General features: G+C 37.6%; 1 protein-coding gene across 2 annotated transcripts in view; it reads left to right on the top strand.

Moving 5' to 3' along the window:
* Positions 1-26,232, top strand: part of AspRS-m (aspartyl-tRNA synthetase, mitochondrial) — a 348,037-nt gene that overhangs the window by 91,508 nt on the left and 230,297 nt on the right. The gene's annotated exons all lie outside the window — the stretch shown is intronic.

Genomic DNA, 26,232 nt, shown 5'->3' with positions numbered 1-26,232 from the left:
ACCAGACGATGTTCATGCTCAGTGTTCTCACATCCCTCTTCAATGAAATCTACCGGTTACACCTGCAATGATTCTAGTGAATATATATCTAAATATTATGTCTGTTGGTCAAGTAGTGCTTTCCCCAGTGACGAAGGACCAACTATCATAAGCAATATAATGGAGATTGTCACCCCACACACGATCAAGTTTGGTAGTTTAGTTGCCAAAGTACCATAACATTAGACGCAGGATCGTATAAACACATACTGTTGTAATGACAGTCCTAACTTAAAAGCCACGTAAATATAACTTCTACATCAGGTAGAAAAATATAGTTGGTGGCGTCCGAAGCACAGTTACGTGAAATAGCAAATGAGTGGAAGTGTGAAACAGGTGGGTAGAGGCTGATACAAACCAAGAGTAGGATTTTACATGGTATAGAATATCAACATCACTAATTTTAAAATGAAAATTAAAGGAAATAATTACATCCAGTAAGAGATACAAAAATGAATTTTTTTAAATGAGACGAGCACAAAAGTTCTAATTGAACCAGAAGTACAGTGTAACCAAGAATTTTGAAAAGAGTAGATATAACTAAACAGTCAATTCAGATCCAACAGGTAAGTTCCAAACCAAGAAATATTTGCAATTTACACTGGTCAATGCCCATAGAGTTACAAAGAGTGACACAAAGTTCCCAACTGAACGTTCACAAGAAGAATCCAAGGGAATAATACCTAATCAAGACAGGGATATCAAAGAAAAGGGAAAGGATTAAAGGAATAACGAGAGGAGAAATAGCATAAATTTACACATAGAAAATCATCCACAAAGTGGAAGTTCAATGACTAACTGTTAGGTTACATAGTAGAGTATGCCCCGTCCAGGGACTGCACTTAAATAGAAATAATATTTCATTTTCAGATACCACCCAAGCAGTCAGTTTCATAATGAGGGAAAGAAGCTCCCTAAATGAATAAATAGTTCTAAATGTTCTCATACCTCATTTCTTCTTCTTCTTCTTCTTCTTCTTCTTCTTCTTCTTCTTCTTCTTCTAAGAAAGTTTTGTACAGTGAAACCTCGATTTTCCAGTTTTGGAGGAACCACGAAATAAAAATGTACAACACTGGGAAATGGAAAATCCGGGAATGAATGAAAAACATCCACAATTTGGCCGAACATTACAAAAATGAAACATGTATAATTACAATCTTACAAACACTCCTAAACCAAACCAAAGTACATCTCCAATGGGCCTTTGCCTGCCAGGCGACTGCTGCTCAGCGCAAAGGCCTGCAGATTACGAGGTGGATATGGTCAGTGTGACTAATCCTCTCGGCCGTTATTCCTGTCTCTCTAGACCGGGGTCGCCGTCTCGCCATTAAATAGCTTCACAATTAAGTATTTAATTTATTTTCCACCTTAAGCAATCATTGTATCGACTAGGTGGAAAATAAATTAAATACTTATTTGTGAATCTATTGAAGTGCGATACGGACCATGAAGCTGATTTTATGTAATTAAATAGCTTCTCAATTAAAGGTAATCATGTAAGCTGGGTGAACCTGGAACCAGCACTCATATCCAGGTAAAAATGCCTGACCTGGCCGGCAATCAAACCAAGGCCCTCCGGGTGAGAGGCAGGTAAGGTAGATCGCGGGACCGCCTCGAACATTAATTACTAATATGCAAGTTAAAAATCTCAATGCTTTACATTGAATTTACCCGGGGAAACTTCGTCACTGTCTCGTGAAAACTTCTTTCATTTCAACAACTTTGATCAGCCAAACTCTTCGAAAAATCTAATAACACCAAACCAAACAACAATCGGCCTCAAGTAGTTTTTAATTCTCTCATCATATTCATCATCAATGTCCCACTTCAGTCGCCTGGGTGTGGTTAACAAGCCTCCTCCACTCCTTTCTGTCTTTCCACTTTTCCTGCTCCATTACTTCCGCCAGTTTCTCTAATGTCCTTCTAAATTTGATCCAACCAACTTCACCCCCTGTGGGTGGGGGACGCAGATGAAGAATACACCCACGGTATCACCTGCCTGTCGTATGAGGCGACTAAAAGGGACCTCAGGGGCTCTCAACTTGGAAGCGTGGGTTGGCGACCACAGATCCCTTAGCTGAGTCCTGGTATTGCTTCCACTTACTTGTGCCAGGCTCCTCACTTTCATCTATCCTCTGTGACCTCCCTTGGTCAACTCTTGTTCTTTTCCGACCCCGACGGTATTAGAGCATTCGAGTCCTAGGGAGTCTTTCATTTTCATGTCCTTCGTGGCCCTTGCCTTTTTTCGTCTGCTACTTCATTTTTCGAAGTGATGTATCCCTACTTCTTTCTTCTTTTTTCTCTTTGTCTACCCCCTGTAAGTGGGGGACACAGACGAAGAATACACCCACGGTATCCCCTGCCTGTCGTAAGAGGAGACTAAAAGGGGCGACCAAGGGATGAGTGCATCAGAATCATGAAACTACTTGTGATTAGTACCATCGTGCGGGGAACACCATGGGTCGCCTTTATTTGCGAGTAGTACCACTCTGTTAGGTACTCAATAGTTCTGTGATTCGTAGTGGTAGAGCGGGGTTTACTGTGGGTTTCCAGTACCTGTGATTAGTACCACTAAATGCGGAACACCACGGTCTTACGTTGCCCGTGATAAAAGATGGCAGAGAGCTCAGTCATAGTATAAAGTGTGTGTCAAGGCAAACTCGTAAATCTGCAAGATAAACAGCAGCTAAGTGCCATTCGTGACCTAATCTCCGTAGTTTTAGTAATCACCGTCCAAGATTGACAGCGATCATGACTCTACGTGATGTAGTCAAAAGGTATCGGCAATTGAAGATGCAATGCAGCATTTCCGCGCCCAACTCAAGGAGGTGACCAGCAGCGCCAGCTGGGAGGAGATACTACAGCGGTTGGAGGAGGAGTACTGTGCGTTTCAAGAAAAAGTGTCTGGTGAACTGAAAGACATAAAAAACAATATTGTAAAAATAGAGGAAAAGCTGGACAAGGAAAGTGAACGGATGGACGAAACGGAACAATATAACCGCCGAAACTGTTTAATTTTGCATGGCGTCCCGGAAGTACCAGGTGAAAATGTGTACGCTAAAATATTATCAACTATTAAAGAAAAACTGGATATCGAGATTAATATGTCAGGCATTGACCGTTGCCATCGCCTAGGTGTTCCGATATCATAAAAAGAAAGAAAGGTTCCACCTAATCAATACTTATTTATTATCACATGTATGATGGAATATCACATGTATAGTAGGACCGGTTTCGACCTCTTACAAGGTCATCCTCAGCTTCATTAGAATCCTATGTTCGCATTTTGTATAATGCCTCATTCCTAAAAGCTTTGACATATACTGAAATTTATCAACATTATGTTGATTACACTTTTGCTAAGAGTTCCAATGTTACAATATAGCTAAAATTATAACAAGTTAAATACTCTTATTAACTAAATACACGTGTAATTATAATAAAATGGATTCGTCTTTTCTTCTAATGCATATTGTAAGAATAATTTACCACAGGCTTTTGTCTATTCAGTTAAAACAAGTTCCATTCTTATAAATGTTAGTCATGTATGGAGGCGAGCTTTGTTGATATTTGTGAATATTACAGCAGTAAATAAGCAGTAAAATATGCCAGTCAAGTGTAATTATATGCTGATGGCTCAATAAAATATATTACATATCTACATTAAAATATTAGCAAACATGGTTGAACGTGCTTAAATGCTCTTTTGAAAGTCTAAAACAGTTGATAACAATAAATCTTGCGTTGTTTTACGTTACGTATTACATTGAAATAATGTGAAATTTGCCCATTATACAAACATATAAACACATTAAAGTATTTAAAACATTGCAAGGTATGCTTAGACGCAAATGTCTGTTTGTAGTTTAAATTAACAAGTGACAGCACATTCTTATGTTGTTTTAAAAAAGACTGATGAACATGCGAGTTAAAAGTCTGAATTTGCATAAGCCTTAGCCGATACACTTTGTGTAAAACTCAACCGCTTTATCTTTCTAATTTTGTTTTTGTGACTTGAACATGGCTTGTTTGACCTGGCTGATGTTCTGGAAATTGTTCAATTTGAATGACAAGGTCGTAATTGTTGGTGGCTCTTCTTTTTTCTCTTTGTCTACCCCCTGTGGGTGGGGGACACAGACGAAGAATACACCCACGGTATCCCCTGCCTGTCGTAAGAGGAGACTAAAAGGGGCGACCAAGGGATGATTGCTTCAGAACCATTAAACTACTTGTGATTAGTCAACAATTACGACCTTGTCATTCAAATTGAACAATTTCCAGAACATCAGCCAGATCAAACAAGCCATGTTCAAGTCACAAAAACAAAATTAGAAAGATAAAGCGGTTGAGTTTTACAAAAAGTGTATCGGCTAAGGCTTATGCAAATTCAGACTTTTAACTCGCATGTTCATCAGTCTTTTTTAAAACAACATAAGAATGTGCTGTCACTTGTTAATTTAAACTACAAACAGACATTTGCGTCTAAGCATACCTTGCAATGTTTTAAATACTTTAATGTGTTTATATGTTTGTATAATGGGCAAATTTCACATTATTTCAATGTAATACGTAACGTAAAACAACGCAAGATTTATTGTTATCAACTGTTTTAGACTTTCAAAAGAGCATTTAGGCACGTTCAACCATGTTTGTTAATATTTTAATGTAGATATGTAATATATTTTATTGAGCCATCAGCATATAATTACACTTGACTGGCATATTTTACTGCTTATTTACTGCTGTAATATTCACAAATATCAACAAAGCTCGCCTCATACATGACTAACATTTATAAGAATGGAACTTGTTTTAACTGAATAGGCAAAAGCCTATGGTAAATTATTCTTGCATTAAGCATTAGAAGAAAAGACGAATCCATTTTATTATAATTACATGTGTATATTGGGTCATTATATTAGTTAATAAGAGTATTTAACTTGTTATAATTTTAGCTATATTGTAACATTGGAACTCTTAGCAAAAGTGTAATCAACATGATGTTGTTAAATTTCAGTATATGTCAAAGCTTTTAGGAATGAGGCATAATACAAAATGCAAACATAGGATTCTAATGCAGCTGAGGATGACCTTGTAAGAGGTCGAAACCGGTCCTACTATATAGTCCTCTCCGTGTAAGGACGTACCCTAAGGGTGCAACCTTACCCTTTCTCCCCTGTAATATTAAGATATTGATTTATGGTTACTTTTCTTGCTGTTGGGTCTTTTTCAGTGTCGGTAACCATACAGTTTAGGGACCCTACTTGCCGATACGACGTCTTACATTTACCGTTAATCTGGCACGTTGGCAGCGTTCAATCACTGCTCTAGCGTGAAGTGCGCGTTGCCACCGCATTGCCGTTAAAGTCACTAGTGATACATTTGCGAGAATATTTAAAGCATATTTTCTTTTTCTGTGGGATTGTAAATCTATTTGGCTAATACCAGGTAAGTAGGATTGTGGCATGTTCGGATAATGCATTTAATAACATAGTTTGTGTGAAATGATGAAAGTGCTCAAATACGTCAGTCTCATGTCTAGATCTACCGGTACATGAAATAACTCTTGCGGGACGAAATTTTGGCAGTAGAACTTATAACATTATTATTTTCAAATCCGCAGTGAACTTGAAAGCTGACCTAAATTCCGTTCACGGAGCTTGGCACATTAGTATTCCTATATGTTTCCTGATAAGCTTGAAGATATAACCAGCCTGCAGGCTGAAAATATGCCCAATAATCTCTCTCCTTACTGGTTACCGGTATTGAAGAGAGAAGGTAATATTCGCGCAAAAGAAAGGGAAGTCATTGGATGTCTGGAACTTTCGAAAATCACACTGCAAAGACTTATTAAATAAATTGCATCGTTTAACACGCCCCTCTTTTCAAGAATATGGTTATAGTACGCCTACTGTATGTCAAAATAAAGACAGATAATTTAAGTGAGAAAGTGTGTTTATTTCCTTAATTCCTCATTGAGGAGATATTCATAATTATCTTGATTTATTTCATCTTATCTTTTATCATTTACTAGGGTAGGGAAACATTCATTATCGGTGTTTACATTGAGGTTTGTTTGTTATGGTTATGTCTGATGATTTTAATATGTAACTAGGCAGGTTGGCAGCAGTGATCAGCCATTACAAAAAAGAGAAAAGAAGAGCATCGGGTGGCGATATTTACTTTCCGGGGTATTTCCTTACGTGGCAATTACTATACATGTGATATTCCGTCATACATGTGATAATAAATAAGTATTAATTAGGTGGAACCTTTCTTTCTTTTTATAATATTTGGTGGCTATCAATACGGGAAAAAAATGAAATTTACAAATCAAGATAGGTGTTCCGAAGCGAACAACGGCTGATGTGGTTGCCACGGGTAAATGCCCTTTGCTTATTAAGTTCCTGCAGTACCAGGACCGTGACCTCATCTGGAGGGCTAAACGTCAGCTAAAAGGCACGCACCTTCTCCTGACGGAATCGCTCATAGGTGCCAGGAAAAACATCTTAAATCGTGCACATGATCACTTTGGCTTAAATCGTGTCTGGAGCCAGGACGGTCGCATCGTTGTGCTATGTGATAATGGACGAAAAGTGTTTGTTACTACAATGGTACAACTTGTTAGTTTAATGTAAAAGACGAGTGAACATTGATATGGGCTCATTACTGAGATGGCATTGACGCATAATGTTGTAGTTTTAAGTAAATGTGCGTGAATGTGTGTGAGTGAATGTGATTGTGCCCTTGGAAGTACTTGTGGAGAAAACAAGGTGAGTAAGCAGAAGTATTTTCTAGACAATGGCTAGTCACAATACAAGTGTTAATTCTACAGATTGTAGTGACCTTGATGTCAGTGACCCGCTCCCACCCCCTCCCCAGTCGCCCCTCTCACCCTACCCTTCAACAGCATCAGCGAGAAACATTCTCAGGGAAAGTCTTGCAAGCTATCGGCGAGCCCTACAGTGTTGTCATATTAACACGCTATCGTTAATGGCTCAAATTGACGAAATACAATCCCTCTTTCATGATAGTAATACCTTGCACTGCATATGTGTAACTGAGACTTGGTTACAACCCTCACTATACTCAGGCCTTGTTGAATTAAATAACATGATTTTACATCGTCTAGACCTAAGAAAATGTATAGGAGGATGGTGTGCTATTTGCTGTTGTAATGATCTCAAAAGTAAAATAGTGGCTACTTCAGACCAGATAATTCCCAATTGACCAGAGTTTATTTTTGTAGAAGTTTCGGCTAACAATCAAGAAGTACTGATCGGAGTAGTTTATAAACCCCCAGACGTAAGACATATATCGGACCTTGCTTAGCCAAGTTAATTCCACTGTACAAAAATATAATTATACTGAGAGATTTTAATACAAATCTGCTGACTGCGACAAACGACTCATTACATTTACAAAATATGTTCTTTAGCTTAGACCTAAACATCCCATCTCTAAATGCTACTAATCATCTACATACAGTAAATCGGAGGACTCATACTTTGACTTGACCATGACTAACAATCCTCAGAAAGTATTAAATCATGGACAGCTTGCAGTGCCAGGTATTTCTACCCATGTTCTAATATATGTCTGCTATTCATTAAAGATGCCAAAATATGAAACACATAGGATATAAAAAATCTGGACAAGGAAAGAATACGACACGAACCATATTATCAGCTGTGGAACAATATATTACATGTGGATGATATTGACGTAAAAATAAATAAATTATCTGATCTGGTGTTAGAACTGTATGACAGATTTGCTCCCAAGAAAGAGATCCGGGTAAGTCGACCACCTTCTGCGTGGTTGACTAGTGTGATTAAATCAGAAATGGCAAAGTGTGACTCATGGTACGGAAGGTTTAAACAAACGGGTAATGCTAATGACTTTGCGTTCTCCGCAACAGGGTTAAACAGTTAATCAGAAAGAGTAAATATAAACACATATGTCAAGTATCGAAATGCAAGAACTCGACAGAAATATGGAAACAATTACGAACGATGGGTATAGTATAGATAAGAAATGTGTTTTTCCACCATTCAATACACAATTTATTTTAATAGATTAAACTAGTACCGGTTTCGGCTCTTTAACGGCCATCATCAGCTAGTACATGATTTGTTTTAGCCATTAGACAATTCACAAGTTGTTATTGTATTAGGCATCCGGATGTCTAATGGGGGATGGAAATGTATACAATAGCATATAATTAATATATCAGTAGTCAGGGTAAAAAGTTACAAATAGAACATGAGTATGTAAAACATATTAAAAACACACAGGCCACAATATATAACATTTAAAAAGTTTCAACACATTAAAATGGTACGTATAGGTAGACACTTGTTAAAATTTTCAATTCATGCTATATAGATTCCATTCTTCTGTCCTTTGTGCAGTTCCTTTGCTTATAAGATATGTTGATTTTAGTTGCGTAAGGTAATCTTCGAGAACATTCTGAAACTGGTGTATGTCTTATTGATATGGGCCTTTGTCATGAAGAAATTTTGTTATGTTATATATCCCAACTTGTGATATACTATGGCAAGTTGCAATATGGCAAACAGCAGGTCTCGAGCTTGTATTTAGAAGTAGTTGGTGGCAACACCTCTCTCGTCTACGTTTGTTCTTGTAGTGTGTAAAGATAAGGTGATATAAGTATGCCAGTAGTGTGTGTATGAAGGAATGCCTAGTGTGTGTATGGAAAGAGTATTTACTATAGTTGTTGTGGAAGTCTTGTGCCGATGTGTTTGAAGGCTTGCTGTGTTCTACTGCGAGTGCGTCTGGGGCTCATATTAGCTGTGGAGGGGAATGTAGGTGGAGGGGAAGAAGGAGTGGCCGTTGGATAACAACACCCACATATATACTATAACTAATATTTTCAAGAAGCACAACATAAAAACAGCATTCAAAACCACACACAATAGTACCAACATTATACATAACACTAAGACAGTCAATAATAACAATAAATACAACCAATCAGGTGTCTACCGTATCAAATGTAACAACTGTGACATAAGTTACATAGGACGTACAGACAGAAACTTCACCATCCGCTACAATGAACATATAAATGCAGTAAAACATAACCATTTCTCATCAATAGGCCAACATGTAGAAGAATCCAAGCATAGTTTCACAAACATCAATAACGACATGACGATACTAAATATAAACTCCAAGGGCCCCCTGCTCAACATAACCGAAGATTTCTACATTTCTTTAGACCAATACGCCAACCCCAATCATAACATTAATGATATTACTGAAAAAACCAGCATCATTTTTGACAAAGCCATTCCGACATTAAAGAATGATTACCTCAAAATAGTAAACACACGCTCTAACAAACCAACGAATCACAAGCCTGACCCCGCCCCTACTTCTCCAACAGCCACTCCTTCCCCTCCACCTACATTCCCCTCCACAGCTAATATGAGCCCCAGACGCACTCGCAGTAGAACACAGCAAGCCTTCAAACACATCGGCACAAGACATCCACAACAACTACAGTAAGTACTCTTTCCATACACACACTAGGCATTCCTTCATACACACACTACTGGCATACTTATATCACCTTATCCTTACAGACTACAAGAACAAACGTAGACGAGAGAGGTGTTGCCACCAACTACTTCTAAATACAAGCTCGAGACCTGCTGTTTGCCATATTGCAACTTGCCATAGTATATCACAAGTTGGGATATATAACATAACAAAATTTCTTCATGACAAAGGCCCATATCAATAAGACATACACCAGTTTCAGAATGTTCTCGTAGATTACCTTACGCAACTAAAATCAACATATCTTATAAGCAAAGGAACTGCACAAAGGACAGAAGAATGGAATCTATATAGCATGAATTGAAAATTTTAACAAGTGTCTACCTATACGTACCATTTTAATGTGTTGAAACTTTTTAAATGTTATATATTGTGGCCTGTGTGTTTTTAATATGTTTTACATACTCATGTTCTATTTGTAACTTTTTACCCTGACTACTGATATATTAATTATATGCTATTGTATACATTTCCATCCCCCATTAGACATCCGGATGCCTAATACAATAACAACTTGTGAATTGTCTAATGGCTAAAACAAATCATGTACTAGCTGATGATGGCCGTTAAAGAGCCGAAACCGGTACTAGTTTAATCTATTAAAATAAATTGTGTATTGAATGGTGGAAAAACACATTTCTTATCTATACTTTGAATCTGTCAATACGGAAAATGAAATTTATAAATAATAATACGATGGGTATAGGTCGAAAGTCATTAAAGCAGGCACCAAATATATCCCTTGCTGACTTAAATTTACACTTCACGTTGGCCGAATCCACTGTAACAGCAAATAATAATAATAATAATAATAATCATGATCGTCATCATTTCCCAACTCCAGTTTCCCGGGTGTGGTGTACAAGCGCTCGCCATCTCCTTCTGTCTTCATACATCTTCTGATCCAGTACATCCTCCCATTTATGTCCCCTCTCCTCCACATCTGATCTTACAGTCTCTATCCAACGTTTTCTTGGTCTTCCCTGTGGACTTCTTCCTACGAGATTAAGGTCGAAATATTTTCTGGCAGGTTTTTCCCTGTTCCTTCTCATTATGTGCCCATACCACTGAAGTCTGCGTTTCTTTATGACACTGATAATAGGAACCTCAATACCAGTTACTTTCCTATTCACTTCATTTCTGATCTTGTCCTTTCTGGTTGTTTGGTTCATGGTTCTAATGAATCTCATTTCAGTTGCTTGGATTCTACTGAAGTCTTTGTTTAGTAGGGTACATGTCTCTAATACGTACGTGAGGATTGGTACAAAGTAAGTGTGGTACATGATTGTTTTTGCTTTCTGTGGTATTTTGCAGTTCCAGAGAAGATTTCTGACTTGACTGTAGAAGTTCGATGCTTTCTGTGTCCTGCTGAGTATTTCCTGCCTGACAGTGTTGTCTTTCGAGATTGTGCTTCTGAGGTACATGAAGTGGGAAGCTCATTTGATTTTTGCTCCTTCCAGAAATATATTTGCGCTTGTTCCTTCCCTGTTGATGGTCATTTCCACTGTCTTTGTTTTGCTCATTTTCAGTCCAAAATTTTTGAATGTGTTGTTCCTTTCATTAAGTTTCTTCTGAACTTCAGCTTCTGTCTCTCCCCACAAAAGCACATCATCAGCAAATTCCAGGGCGTTTGGTTCACTGTCCATTTTCTTGATAGATTTGATGACCTTGTCCATTACTATTACAAACAGGAGTGGTGACAGAGCACATCCTTGTTGGACACCTCTCTTAGTTTCAAACCATTTTGATCATCCGTTGCCTATCTGGACACAGCTGTAGCACTTCTGGTATAGCATCTTGACTTTGTCAAATAAGTAAGATACTTTGTTCCAGACATTCCCATATCTTGTTTCGAGGAACACTATCATATGCTTTTCAATGTCCACAAATGCAATCACAAGATTTCTTCCGTATTCCCAGTACTTTTCTGTCAGCATCTTTACTGCAAAGATAAGATCCACAGTACTTCGACCTGTCCTAAACCCATGTTGTTCTTCCTCAAGCAAAGGTTCCACTATCTTCCTAAGTCTTGTTTCTATGATCCTTTCCAGCACCTTCAGTGAGTGTGACAACAGTGTGATGCCTCTGTAATTTCCACATTTCCGTTGCTTGCCCTTTTTGAACAGCGGGATGATGACTCCTTTACTCCAATCTTCTGGAATTTTGTTACTTTCCCAAATCACTGATAACGCTCTATATAGCCAGTCCAAGCCTGGTATTCCACCTGCCTTTATCATGTCTGAGCTGAGATCATCAAAGCCTGGGGACTTCCCATTTCGCATGCTCCTTAGTGCTGTTTCTACCTCAAGCCATGTTAATGGGTATTTGTTGTTTTAGGCTTCATGTACACTACAATAATTGGTGGTGGTGTTGCCCCCTTCTCCATTTAACAGCATGTTGAAGTACTTCTTCATTTCATCCCTGATCCCTTCCTCTGTTTGTATTAAGCTACCATCACATGTTTCCAGTGCAAGGATGTTTATATTTTCATTTCTTTTACTGTTTACTATTTTGTATAGTAGTTTCCTACTTCCTTGACAGTCTTCCTCTATCCTTGTAGTAAAGTATCCCAGCACTTTTCCCTTTCTTCCTAGATCAGTCTTTTTACAGCCAGTTTCTTTTTCCGGTATTCCTGTGCTAGATGTTCAATTTCTAATTCATTTCGTCTATCGTCTGTTTTCTGTTTTTCGAGGTCTAATTTTCTTTTCAGTATATTTCTATCTTTTACTGCTGTCTTCACTCAGTCATTCCACCAAGGTGTTTCCTTCTCTTTTGGTGTGGCACTTGTTTTTCCACAAATTTCTGTGGCTTCTTTTACAAGGGTTTCTTTGAATAAGGAACATTCTTCTTCTACTCCCCCTTTCTCAGTTTTGGGTAATTTAGCTGTTATCCTTGCTTCATAGTTTCCTTTCTTCTCCATGTCCTTCAACAGTCATGTCTTAATCTTTGGCATTTTATTTTGTTTAATTTTGGGCACATGACCATCTTTTAGATCAGCGATTAATAACCGATGGTCGCCATCTAGGCACTCGCTGGGTATGACTTTAACATCTGTAACATACTGACCCGCTTTTCTATCAGTGATGATGAAGTCGATCATAGTCTTGAGCTTTCCATCCCAGCTGTATCTCGTTATTTTATGGCTGTCCCTCTTCTGATACCATGTGTACCGGATGGTTAAGTTGTTTCGCACACAGAAATCAATCAGGTTCTCTCCTTCAGAGTTTCTGTTACCATAGCCATGGGGGCCTACAATGTTTTCTAGTCTTTCTTTACCAACTTGGGCATTCAGATCACCCATAATGATTGTGTTCTCTGTTATTTGTTCCTCAAGTTCAATAAGGAATTGTTCTTTCTCTTCCGTGGTACATCCTGTCTGCGGTGCATGTACTTGCAGGAGAGTTTGATGTGCATTACCAACACTTGGTCTCATCTGGATGATCCTATCACTCACATATTTGACATCTGTCTGTGTGTCTATATTTTTATGAAGGAGGAAGCCAACTCCATTTTTGGATTCATCATTGTTCCCACTCCAGTATAGCACATATCCATTTCTCAAGGGCTTCTTCCCATATCCTTTCCATTTTGTCTCACTCAACCCCAATATCTTTTGCTTACGCCTCTCCATAAGATCCACAAGTTCTTCATATTTGTTGGTGAGAGTAAAGATATTGAGTGTACCAAATTTCAGTCGCTCTTTCTTGGGAGGGTTTTGTGTCTTCTGGTATCTCTGAGAACATCAGGCTTTTGGCCATCATAAATTTGGATGGTACGAGAAGAACTGTCATGTCCGGTATTAAATTTATTCTTCCATCTGAGGCTTGTTTTAGGTTTGAAAGCAGTACATTCATACTCAACTGTTGACTTGCTAGGCCTCACACAGGCGAGGATTTTCTTTCGGGGTTTACTCCCTTAGCCTTTGAAGGTCCCTCTTCTCCACAAGGCAGTGGTGTCCTCTTCTAATTAACCCCAGGGAGGATGGGTTGCCTCATCCGCCATCTCTGCCATTCCGAAGGTCTCCTTCTCTGCCAAAGATGCCGTTAAGGTCTTCGCCCGTAACCCTGGGCATGGGTTCCATGTTATACCCCATGGTGCTGGGTCCCTCTCTGAACTTAGCCATCCTTTCACACCAGCCTACTGATGTGGAGGATGCCCACCCCCACAGTGTGGATGCGCCAGGCAAGAATTACTCAAGTGGAGAACAAGGAAGGTGAGCCTCTCTCCCTTGAGCCGGGTTAATGGTTGTGTATGATGCCGCAACCAAAGGCAACTGCAAATAATAATAATGATAATAATAAGTTTTTTTTTTTTTTTTGCGAGGGAGTGTGGAAAATCTTTCATAAGACGCTTGTGAGGGTCCGCACTCAACAAGTGTGTGGAGATTCTTACCCACTAAAAACCACACTCCCTTTTCCCACGACGTTTATCTCCGCCCAGGAAACCGCTCTCGCATTACTTCAGGGCGGATGTCGTGCTTAATGCATCTTGTGCTTCATCTTCCTTTTTCTGCTTTACTGTCTGTCGTAATCGTCCAGGTCCTTCTTCTTTTGACGCAGAATATTTTCTACGTAGACTGCCACCTGGTCCCAAGATTCTCGACTTCGTAGCATTACTGACACGATCCCTTCTGGCGTCAATTCTCCGTGCATAACTTCTAAGCATCTTCTTTGTGGTAGCCAATGAACACACACAAAGAAAGTATGTGATACGTCATCGATATCACCGCAGTATATGCACACCGGACTAGTTGCTAGCCCTAGCCTATGAAGAAATTTTCGGAAGTATCCATGACCTGTCAAGAACTGTGTGAGATAGTAGTTCACTTCATCATGATTTCGGGCAACCCATACGCCCAGAGAAGGTATCAGTCTTTTCGTCCATTTCCCTCTAGAATCATCTTCCCATCTTGTTTGCCATCGTTGCATTCTGCGACTATGAGCCAAAGCCTTTGCCCTTTTCCTTCCTAGCTCTTCTTGTGTGAGCCAAATTTCTTGTCTTTCGAAGGCCAACAAGTCAATGGGAGCTACTGCTGCTACTACTAGAATCGCAGGTTCTGATACTGTGCGATATGCGCAAGCAATTCGTAAAGCTGCTCTCCGTTGTACAGCCGCAATTCTTGTCCGATATTTCACAATTTTTAACGATTCAGCCCAAATTTCCGAACCGTATAGCAGAATCGATTGAACAATCGACATGAGAAGCCGCCTTTTACTAGATATCGGTCCCTTGATATTTCCCATGAGTCTACTCAGTGCAGTCATGGTTTTCGCTGCCTTATCTGTTACCCGTTGGATGTGGTCCCAATATGTAAGCTTAGTATCAAGCGTTACACCAAGATATTTTGTGCTCCTAGTTGTTTCGATGGCTATCTGTCCGATCTGCATCGCTACAACAGTATTAATCCTTTTCCTCGTAAGGAGGACAATTTCCATTTTGTGATCTCCGAGTTCTAACTTGTGATTTATCATCCATTCTTTTGACACGTCGCATCACCCGATTCAATTTAAATTGAGCCAGCTCTAGGTTATGGGTTACTATCACACCAGCCACATCATCAGCATAACCCACAAGTTTTACATTTTCTGGCATCTCCAGCCGTAACAAATCATCCTACATGATGTTCCAAAGGTGTGGTCCGAGAATTGAGCCTTGCGCTGCACCAGCTGTGAGCCGTTTTCTTCTCTGACCGTCTTCCGTGCCGAGTTTAAGTTGCCGTGCCGAGTTTAAAATTTAGGCCTAGAATTCAGATTCAAGACTCAGTTAGGCCGAAATCAGCGAAAGTAGCTGTGTTTGGTGATAGCCAAGGAAGGGGAATTGCGGGAGTGATTAACGACGAAAATATAGCAGCAACCGGAGAAATATATCCAGGAGCTTCTATCAGCAGTGTTGTGGAAAACGTAGAAGCAGCAACTAGGAACTTCGGGAGCGGCGATGCAGTGCTTATCATAGGTGGGACGAACGACGTAGCTCACGACGACGCCAAGAATGTAAGATCACAACTTAAACATACACTAGGGAAGCTGACCCACACTGACGTTTTTGTAGTGAACGTGCCCCACAGGCATGATTTGAGTAGAGACTCGTGTGTGAACATTGAAGTGGACAAGGTCAATACAGATATTATTTAAAGTTAAGAACTTCATATTTAGGTTCCGTATTGAAGCAGAATTCACATCAAAGAAAAGTACAATAAGTTCCACCTTTTCAATACATTATATTATGTGAAGGTTTTACGTTACAGTTAAACCTTCACATTTTTATACACTCGGGACCGGTTTCGACAGTGTCCCTGTCATCATCAGCCAAGAACAATTAATCGAGGACAATAAACCTTACAATACTTCAGGTATGATATAACAGTGAATATAAAATTATACATTATCTATCTACAAAAAGGTGTGAACATGTCCAGGTAAAAAATTTTACGATTTAAGAAAATCATAGTCCTGTAGGGTGTACACTTATAAAATTTCTAATTAAAATAACGTGTTAAAAATCTGCTGTTATATTATAGCTATTGCAGAGTATGTTTATAGGTGTAAATCTATGAAGTTTTGGCACTCAAGACATATAGCTATGTTTGACAAGTTGAAGGTATTCAAACATTTAGTTAAATGGTGTTCCACTTAAAATATGTGATGCAGTTCAGCTGAGGTTGTAATAAATATGTTTGTAGGCTTGATTTTGGTATTTTTAACACTCGAGACATATAGCCATGATTTTAGTATTTTTAACACTCGAGACATACATCCATGTGTGACAAGTTAAAAGTTGATAAAACATTTAGTTAATGGTGTTCCACTTAAGATATATGGTAAAGTTCAACTGAGGCTACAACTTGGACCTGAGGAGCAGATGATTATGTAAAATATCAATATAAGTAGAAATGAACAATTTAAATGGGTCACTGCTTGTTGATGTAGATGATCAGCAAGTCCTATTAAACAATTATACATGTCGACGTGTGGTTGTATATCATCTTGCTGAGAAGTAACAAAAGTCCTGGCTGAAATGGTGCTTGTAGATCTTATATTGTAGGTTGTGATTACGTAAATTGATTAGAAGGGATCCTGATCCAAGTCGGAACCTATAAGAAATAAAACGCGATATAAAGTTACCGTATTTAAGAAACGAAAGGGAGTTAAATTTCGCGAAGTATTGGTGAATAAGAAACTCACCTCAGGTGCCAAGTTGATGGTAGACAGAACGTAGTGGAACTGACAGGCTGAGGAGAGACGAGGCCTAGAAGGGAGCAGGGAGGGGCGGAGTTACTGAGTTAGGGGAAGGAGGCAACGCGGTAGAGGCGGGACTGTGATCAGGTGGGCGCGTGCGATGGTAGGGGAAATATGTAAGCGTGTTGTGTATTGTTTTGAAGATGGATCGGTTTTTTGGTATTTTAAGAGTGTTCATTATTTTGATAAAAGTGTCAAAAAGTATTGTAGGTTTTTCGGAGAGATCGTTAAGGTTAAAATTTGGGTTATGGTATTGATCGAGTGAGATGTAGAATTGTTCAGTGAAATCGAGTATGGGGCCTTTATTTATTATTTCAATGATGTCTATGTCGTTATTCATACCATAAAATTTATGTTTATAATCATGTATATGTTGGCCTATTGCGGAAAATTTTCTGTATTTTATCGCATTTACGTGTTCAGTATATCTAATTTTGAACGATCTACCGGTCTGTCCAAGGTAGGTGCTGAGACAGTCGTTACAGTGGAATCTGTAGACGCCTGATTTGTCAGAAGGGTTAGCGGTATTGATTGAGTTAGAATTGTATAGGATATCTAGATTTCTGTTATTAGTTTTGAAAGAGATGTTAGTTTTCTGTTTCTTAAATATATTTGTAATTTTGTAAATATTACGGTTGTAGGTAAAGGTTGAAAAAGATTTCGATTTAGTAGCTTCTTTAATTAGGTTCGATTTTGGGCGATGTCTGAATTTGCTGATTATATTTTCTATAAAATTCTTGTTGTATCCATTATGAGCTGCGATATTACGTATGGTATTTAATTCTTTGTTAAGGTCTGATTTCGACATTGGGACATTAAATGCTCGATGTACTAAGCTATTATAAGTGGCCCGTTTATGGCTTAGGGGGTGAATAGAGTCTTCTTGTATTGTAGTGGCAGTATGTGTAGGTTTTCTGTAGACATTATATTTGAAGGAAGATAGAAGTCTGGTGATAGTGAGATCAAGAAAATTAATAGTATTATTGGCTTCGGATTCCAGTGTAAATTTTATGTCTGTATCAATAGTGTTAAGGTGCGTTAAGGTGGTAGCTGCGTCTGTAGTGCGTTGGTCCATAATAATAAATACATCATCGATATACCTGGACCAAAGGTGTATATTACTAAATGTTGTGTTATTGTCAATTTTTGTATGTTCTAAAAAATCTAAGTATATTTCTGCTAAAATGCCGGAGGCTGGGGATCCCATGGCTAGGCCGTCTTGCTTGTATATTATTTTATCGAAGGTGAAGTAGTTGTTATTGATTAAAAGTTTCAAGATAGACATAAAGTCAGTGATCTCAAGTTGACTAAGTTGACTATGGTTATGCAAATTTTGAGGGATAATTTTAAGAAGTTTTTCTGGTTTAATACTAGTGTACATATTAGTGATATCAAACGAATGTAAAGAATGGTATGGTTGAAGTGTAAAGTCATCCAGTTGTTTGATAAGTTGTAGTGTATTCTTAATAGATTTTCTAGATTTAAAGGTGTAGTGTCTTTTAAGAAATTGCTGGGTGAATTGTGCTACTTTGTACAATGGGCTCGGTCTGTAGTTTACTATAGGACGTATCGGGACATTAGGTTTATGTATTTTAGGTTGTGCTTTAACGGTGGGAAGTCCTGGGTTCATCTTAATTAATTTGCTTTTTTCACTGTCGGTTAAAAGAAATGAGGTGTTTTTAAGCGTCTGTTTTAATTGCCGTTGGATGGTTTGTGTAGGATCTTTGTTAATTATTGTGAAAGTGCTGTCTGTGAAAAACATTTTGGTTTTGGATACATATTCTGTTTGATTCATAATAACAGTGGTGTTGCCTTTATCTGCTTTCGTGACGATAGTATGAGTATCTTTAATTTTATTTTTAAGTTGAATGATTTTATTTCTATCTTCAAGTTGAGATTTGGTCATGCTTTGGGTAGGTGATGTAAAGGTTTTCTTAAGCTGTTTGTTGACTTCGTGTCTGAGTTCATCTTGTATATCATGAGGCATCTTCTTTATCGCTGTTTCCGTTTCTACTATTAGTGTTTTCGCAACATTTAATGGGTTATAATTAGGCCAGTTGTGTTTAGGGCCTTTTGACAAAATAGTAATCTCTTCATCATCGAATGTTGTATTAGATAAATTGATGAAAGGAGAGTGAAAGTCAGCTATAGGGTGACTGGTAGTGTTTGGGTTGATCAGGTTATTAGATCAGACCTTAACAAAGAATTAAATACCATACGTAATATCGCAGCTCATAATGGATACAACAAGAATTTTATAGAAAATATAATCAGCAAATTCAGACATCGCCCAAAATCGAACCTAATTAAAGAAGCTACTAAATCGAAATCTTTTTCAACCTTTACCTACAACCGTAATATTTACAAAATTACAAATATATTTAAGAAACAGAAAACTAACATCTCTTTCAAAACTAATAACAGAAATCTAGATATCCTATACAATTCTAACTCAATCAATACCGCTAACCCTTCTGACAAATCAGGCGTCTACAGATTCCACTGTAACGACTGTCTCAGCACCTACCTTGGACAGACCGGTAGATCGTTCAAAATTAGATATACTGAACACGTAAATGCGATAAAATACAGAAAATTTTCCGCAATAGGCCAACATATACATGATTATAAACATAAATTTTATGGTATGAATAACGACATAGACATCATTGAAATAATAAATAAAGGCCCCATACTCGATTTCACTGAACAATTCTACATCTCACTCGATCAATACCATAACCCAAATTTTAACCTTAACGATCTCTCCGAAAAACCTACAATACTTTTTGACACTTTTATCAAAATAATGAACACTCTTAAAATACCAAAAAACCGATCCATCTTCAAAACAATACACAACACGCTTACATATTTCCCCTACCATCGCACGCGCCCACCTGATCACAGTCCCGCCTCTACCGCGTTGCCTCCTTCCCCTAACTCAGTAACTCCGCCCCTCCCTGCTCCCTTCTAGGCCTCGTCTCTCCTCAGCCTGTCAGTTCCACTACGTTCTGTCTACCATCAACTTGGCACCTGAGGTGAGTTTCTTATTCACCAATACTTCGCGAAATTTAACTCCCTTTCGTTTCTTAAATACGGTAACTTTATATCGCGTTTTATTTCTTATAGGTTCCGACTTGGATCAGGATCCCTTCTAATCAATTTACGTAATCACAACCTACAATATAAGATCTACAAGCACCATTTCAGCCAGGACTTTTGTTACTTCTCAGCAAGATGATATACAACCACACGTCGACATGTATAATTGTTTAATAGGACTTGCTGATCATCTACATCAACAAGCAGTGACCCATTTAAATTGTTCATTTCTACTTATATTGATATTTTACATAATCATCTGCTCCTCAGGTCCAAGTTGTAGCCTCAGTTGAACTTTACCATATATCTTAAGTGGAACACCATTAACTAAATGTTTTATCAACTTTTAACTTGTCACACATGGATGTATGTCTCGAGTGTTAAAAATACTAAAATCATGGCTATATGTCTCGAGTGTTAAAAATACCAAAATCAAGCCTACAAACATATTTATTACAACCTCAGCTGAACTGCATCACATATTTTAAGTGGAACACCATTTAACTAAATGTTTGAATACCTTCAACTTGTCAAACATAGCTATATGTCTTGAGTGCCAAAACTTCATAGATTTACACCTATAAACATACTCTGCAATAGCTATAATATAACAGCAGATTTTTAACACGTTATTTTAATTAGAAATTTTATAAGTGTACACCCTACAGGACTATGATTTTCTTAAATCGTAAAATTTTTTACCTGGACATGTTCACACCTTTTTGTAGATAGATAATGTATAATTTTATATTCACTGTTATATCATACCTGAAGTATTGTAAGGTTTATTGTCCTCGATTAATTGTTCTTGGCTGATGATGACAGGGACACTGTTGAAACCGGTCCCGAGTGTATAAAAATGTGAAGGTTTAACTGTAACGTAAAACTTTCACATAATATAATGTATTGAAAAGGTGGAACTTATTGTACTTTTCTTTGATGTGAATTCTGCTTCAATACGGAACCTAAATATGAAGTTCTTAACTTTAAATAATGTAGCCAACCAGGCAAAAACTAAAGCTCATTATTATATGAACTTAAGAATCAAAATAGGAAAATTAATCAAAGACATAGACTTCTTAAAGAAATGTATCGCCTACGATCTGACTCCAAACTTTCTAAAAAATAACAATAAGAAACATGTTTTACCACATCAATATAAAGTTAACCGTAAAACTAACAAATTATGGCTCAAAAATGAATTGAAATTTCTACATAAGAAAAAATCACTCTTAAACAACCGATTGTATGAAACCCACCTCGAAGTTGCCATGTTGTTATCAGACTCACAATGGAACATTTTCCAAGAGAAAATTTACAGTAAACTATCCACTTTGCTTGTCCAAAAACAGTCCACATTAGATACCAAATTTCAAACCCTCCTCAACAGATCTTCCATAACCAACAAACCATCTAATAACCTGATCAACCCAAACACTACCAGTCACCCTATAGCTGACTTTCACTCTCCTTTCATCAATTTATCTAATACAACATTCGATGATGAAGAGATTACTATTTTGTCAAAAGGCCCTAAACACAACTGGCCTAATTATAACCCATTAAATGTTGCGAAAACACTAATAGTAGAAACGGAAACAGCGATAAAGAAGATGCCTCATGATATACAAGATGAACTCAGACACGAAGTCAACAAACAGCTTAAGAAAACCTTTACATCACCTACCCAAAGCATGACCAAATCTCAACTTGAAGATAGAAATAAAATCATTCAACTTAAAAATAAAATTAAAGATACTCATACTATCGTCACGAAAGCAGATAAAGGCAACACCACTGTTATTATGAATCAAACAGAATATGTATCCAAAACCAAAATGTTTTTCACAGACAGCACTTTCACAATAATTAACAAAGATCCTACACAAACCATCCAACGGCAATTAAAACAGACGCTTAAAAACACCTCATTTCTTTTAACCGACAGTGAAAAAAGCAAATTAATTAAGATGAACCCAGGACTTCCCACCGTTAAAGCACAACCTAAAATACATAAACCTAATGTCCCGATACGTCCTATAGTAAACTACAGACCGAGCCCATTGTACAAAGTAGCACAATTCACCCAGCAATTTCTTAAAAGACACTACACCTTTAAATCTAGAAAATCTATTAAGAATACACTACAACTTATCAAACAACTGGATGACTTTACACTTCAACCATACCATTCTTTACATTCGTTTGATATCACTAATATGTACACTAGTATTAAACCAGAAAAACTTCTTAAAATTATCCCTCAAAATTTGCATAACCATAGTCAACTTAGTCAACTTGAGATCACTGACTTTATGTCTATCTTGAAACTTTTAATCAATAACAACTACTTCACCTTCGATAAAATAATATACAAGCAAGACGGCCTAGCCATGGGATCCCCAGCCTCCGGCATTTTAGCAGAAATATACTTAGATTTTTTAGAACATACAAAAATTGACAATAACACAACATTTAGTAATATACACCTTTGGTCCAGGTATATCGATGATGTATTTATTATTATGGACCAACGCACTACAGACGCAGCTACCACCTTAACGCACCTTAACACTATTGATCATCATCATCATCGGTTTGCCCTTCCAGCGAGCCGGGTAGGGTGTTTGAAAACGAGCGTCTTCCAAAGTTGCCTATTCAGAAACATTTCATTGTCCAAGACAGATTCCCAATTCCATCCTCTTCTCTCCACGTCTTCCCTCAGTTGGTCCATCCATCTTCTTCTTGGTCTTCCAGCTGGTCTTCTACCTGTTATTCTCTTTTCCAAATAAGCACATGGTAACCTTGTGCTATTCATTCGTTTAACATGCCCAAACCATTTAAGTCTAGATGACCTAAGTCTTTCCTCCATTGATTCATTTAGACCTAGATTAGATCGGATCTCATCATTTTTCACATGATCAAGTCGGGTCTTTTGGAGGGCAGTTCTAAGAAATTTCATTTCACAGGCTTGAATCCTACTATAATCCTTTGATGTTAGTGTGCAGGTTTCCAGAGAATATGTAAGGATAGGAATGAAATATGACTTGTACAGGGTCATTTTTGTTCTTTGTGGGACTTTCTGATCCCATAGTAGGTGTCTAACGATGCTGTAAAAGTTAGAGCCTTTGGTTACTCTGTTTGTTATTTCTCTCTCAGCTCTGTTATTACTAGCGATTACGCTTCCTAAATAACTGAATTGGTGTACTACTTCAACTTGGTGGTCCTGTATTTTTATGTTGCATTCTGTATAATGTCTGCTGATTTTTAATGCTACTGTTTTTGATGGGTTCAATTTCATTCCATAGTCATCAAACTTCTTACACCATGCATTCAGATTATTTTGCACTCCCTCCTCTGTTTCATCCCATATTGCCACATCGTCTGCAAACACCAGAGCCTGAAGATCTTTATTACCTTTTCCTTTTAGTTCCTTTAAAATGGTATCCATAACACTATTGATACAGACATAAAATTTACACTGGAATCCGAAGCCAATAATACTATTAATTTTCTTGATCTCACTATCACCAGACTTCTATCTTCCTTCAAATATAATGTCTACAGAAAACCTACACATACTGCCACTACAATACAAGAAGACTCTATTCACCCCCTAAGCCATAAACGGGCCACTTATAATAGCTTAGTACATCGAGCATTTAATGTCCCAATGTCGAAATCAGACCTTAACAAAGAATTAAATACCATACGTAATATCGCAGCTCATAATGGATACAACAAGAATTTTATAGAAAATATAATCAGCAAATTCAGACATCGCCCAAAATCGAACCTAATTAAAGAAGCTACTAAATCGAAATCTTTTTCAACCTTTACCTACAACCGTAATATTTACAAAATTACAAATATATTTAAGAAACAGAAAACTAACATCTCTTTCAAAACTAATAACAGAAATCTAGATATCCTATACAATTCTAACTCAATCAATACCGCTAACCCTTCTGACAAATCAGGCGTCTACAGATTCCACTGTAACGACTGTCTCAGCACCTACCTTGGACAGACCGGTAGATCGTTCAAAATTAGATATACTGAACACGTAAATGCGATAAAATACAGAAAATTTTCCGCAATAGGCCAACATATACATGATTATAAACATAAATTTTATGGTATGAATAACGACATAGACATCATTGAAATAATAAATAAAGGCCCCATACTTGATTTCACTGAACAATTCTACATCTCACTCGATCAATACCATAACCCAAATTTTAACCTTAACGATCTCTCCGAAAAACCTACAATACTTTTTGACACTTTTATCAAAATAATGAACACTCTTAAAATACCAAAAAACCGATCCATCTTCAAAACAATACACAACACGCTTACATATTTCCCCTACCATCGCACGCGCCCACCTGATCACAGTCCCGCCTCTACCGCGTTGCCTCCTTCCCCTAACTCAGTAACTCCGCCCCTCCCTGCTCCCTTCTAGGCCTCGTCTCTCCTCAGCCTGTCAGTTCCACTACGTTCTGTCTACCATCAACTTGGCACCTGAGGTGAGTTTCTTATTCACCAATACTTCGCGAAATTTAACTCCCTTTCGTTTCTTAAATACGGTAACTTTATATCGCGTTTTATTTCTTATAGGTTCCGACTTGGATCAGGATCCCTTCTAATCAATTTACGTAATCACAACCTACAATATAAGATCTACAAGCACCATTTCAGCCAGGACTTTTGTTACTTCTCAGCAAGATGATATACAACCACACGTCGACATGTATAATTGTTTAATAGGACTTGCTGATCATCTACATCAACAAGCAGTGACCCATTTAAATTGTTCATTTCTACTTATATTGATATTTTACATAATCATCTGCTCCTCAGGTCCAAGTTGTAGCCTCAGTTGAACTTTACCATATATCTTAAGTGGAACACCATTAACTAAATGTTTTATCAACTTTTAACTTGTCACACATGGATGTATGTCTCGAGTGTTAAAAATACTAAAATCATGGCTATATGTCTCGAGTGTTAAAAATACCAAAATCAAACCTACAAACATATTTATTACAACCTCAGCTGAACTGCATCACATATTTTAAGTGGAACACCATTTAACTAAATGTTTGAATACCTTCAACTTGTCAAACATAGCTATATGTCTTGAGTGCCAAAACTTCATAGATTTACACCTATAAACATACTCTGCAATAGCTATAATATAACAGCAGATTTTTAACACGTTATTTTAATTAGAAATTTTATAAGTGTACACCCTACAGGACTATGATTTTCTTAAATCGTAAAATTTTTTACCTGGACATGTTCACACCTTTTTGTAGATAGATAATGTATAATTTTATATTCACTGTTATATCATACCTGAAGTATTGTAAGGTTTATTGTCCTCGATTAATTGTTCTTGGCTGATGATGACAGGGACACTGTCGAAACCGGTCCCGAGTGTATAAAAATGTGAAGGTTTAACTGTAACGTAAAACTCACATAATATAATGTATTGAAAAGGTGGAACTTATTGTACTTTTCTTTGATGTCAATACAGATATTGTTAAAATTTGTAAATATTTTCGGAATACTCAGGTTATTGAATGCAGCAGTTTTGAGAGATACTGTTATACAAAACATGGCCTCCATCGAAACAATTCAGGTAAACGAAAGATAGCAAATATTGTTCTAGATTTTATTAATCTTAAGATATGTACTGTAAAACAGGCAACTCCCTTGAGTTATACTACTGACCAGGAAAACTAGTAGAAAGAGCCAGCTGTACTTCAAGCTGGCTCAGTCAACTAGAAAAAGAAACTCAGGATAGTAAGGAATTTCAAGTTACCCAATTGCAACAGTCAAGTTTTAGGGAGGAAGGGGGTCTGAGATTGCTCTTGTAAACTGTCAAAGTGTAGTAAATAAACAATTAAACTTCGGTACATTGATGGAATCTTATGAGACTGATGTGCTGATAGGAGTGGAATCGTGGTTGAAAGAAGGGGTGGGTAATAGAGAAGTATTTCCAGAAGGGTACACAGTCTATCGTAGAGACCGAGGAGATAAAAAGGGAGGGGGGGTGTTTATTCTGGTGAAGGAAACTTACTGTTCACATGAATGGTTTACCGATGAAAGGGATGAAATATTAGGGATGAAATTAGTTTGTGATAATATGAAGGAGGTGGGAATTATAGGAACATACAGGCCTGGAAGAGAGGAAAGAGACATGGAAATCTTTGAGAAAATAATAGATTATACTCGTAAAAACAATAATAAT

This window comes from Anabrus simplex, chromosome 7, assembly GCF_040414725.1.
Source record: "Anabrus simplex isolate iqAnaSimp1 chromosome 7, ASM4041472v1, whole genome shotgun sequence".
Taxonomy (NCBI): domain Eukaryota; kingdom Metazoa; phylum Arthropoda; class Insecta; order Orthoptera; family Tettigoniidae; genus Anabrus; species Anabrus simplex.
This window is presented reverse-complemented; position numbering and strand designations above follow the sequence as displayed.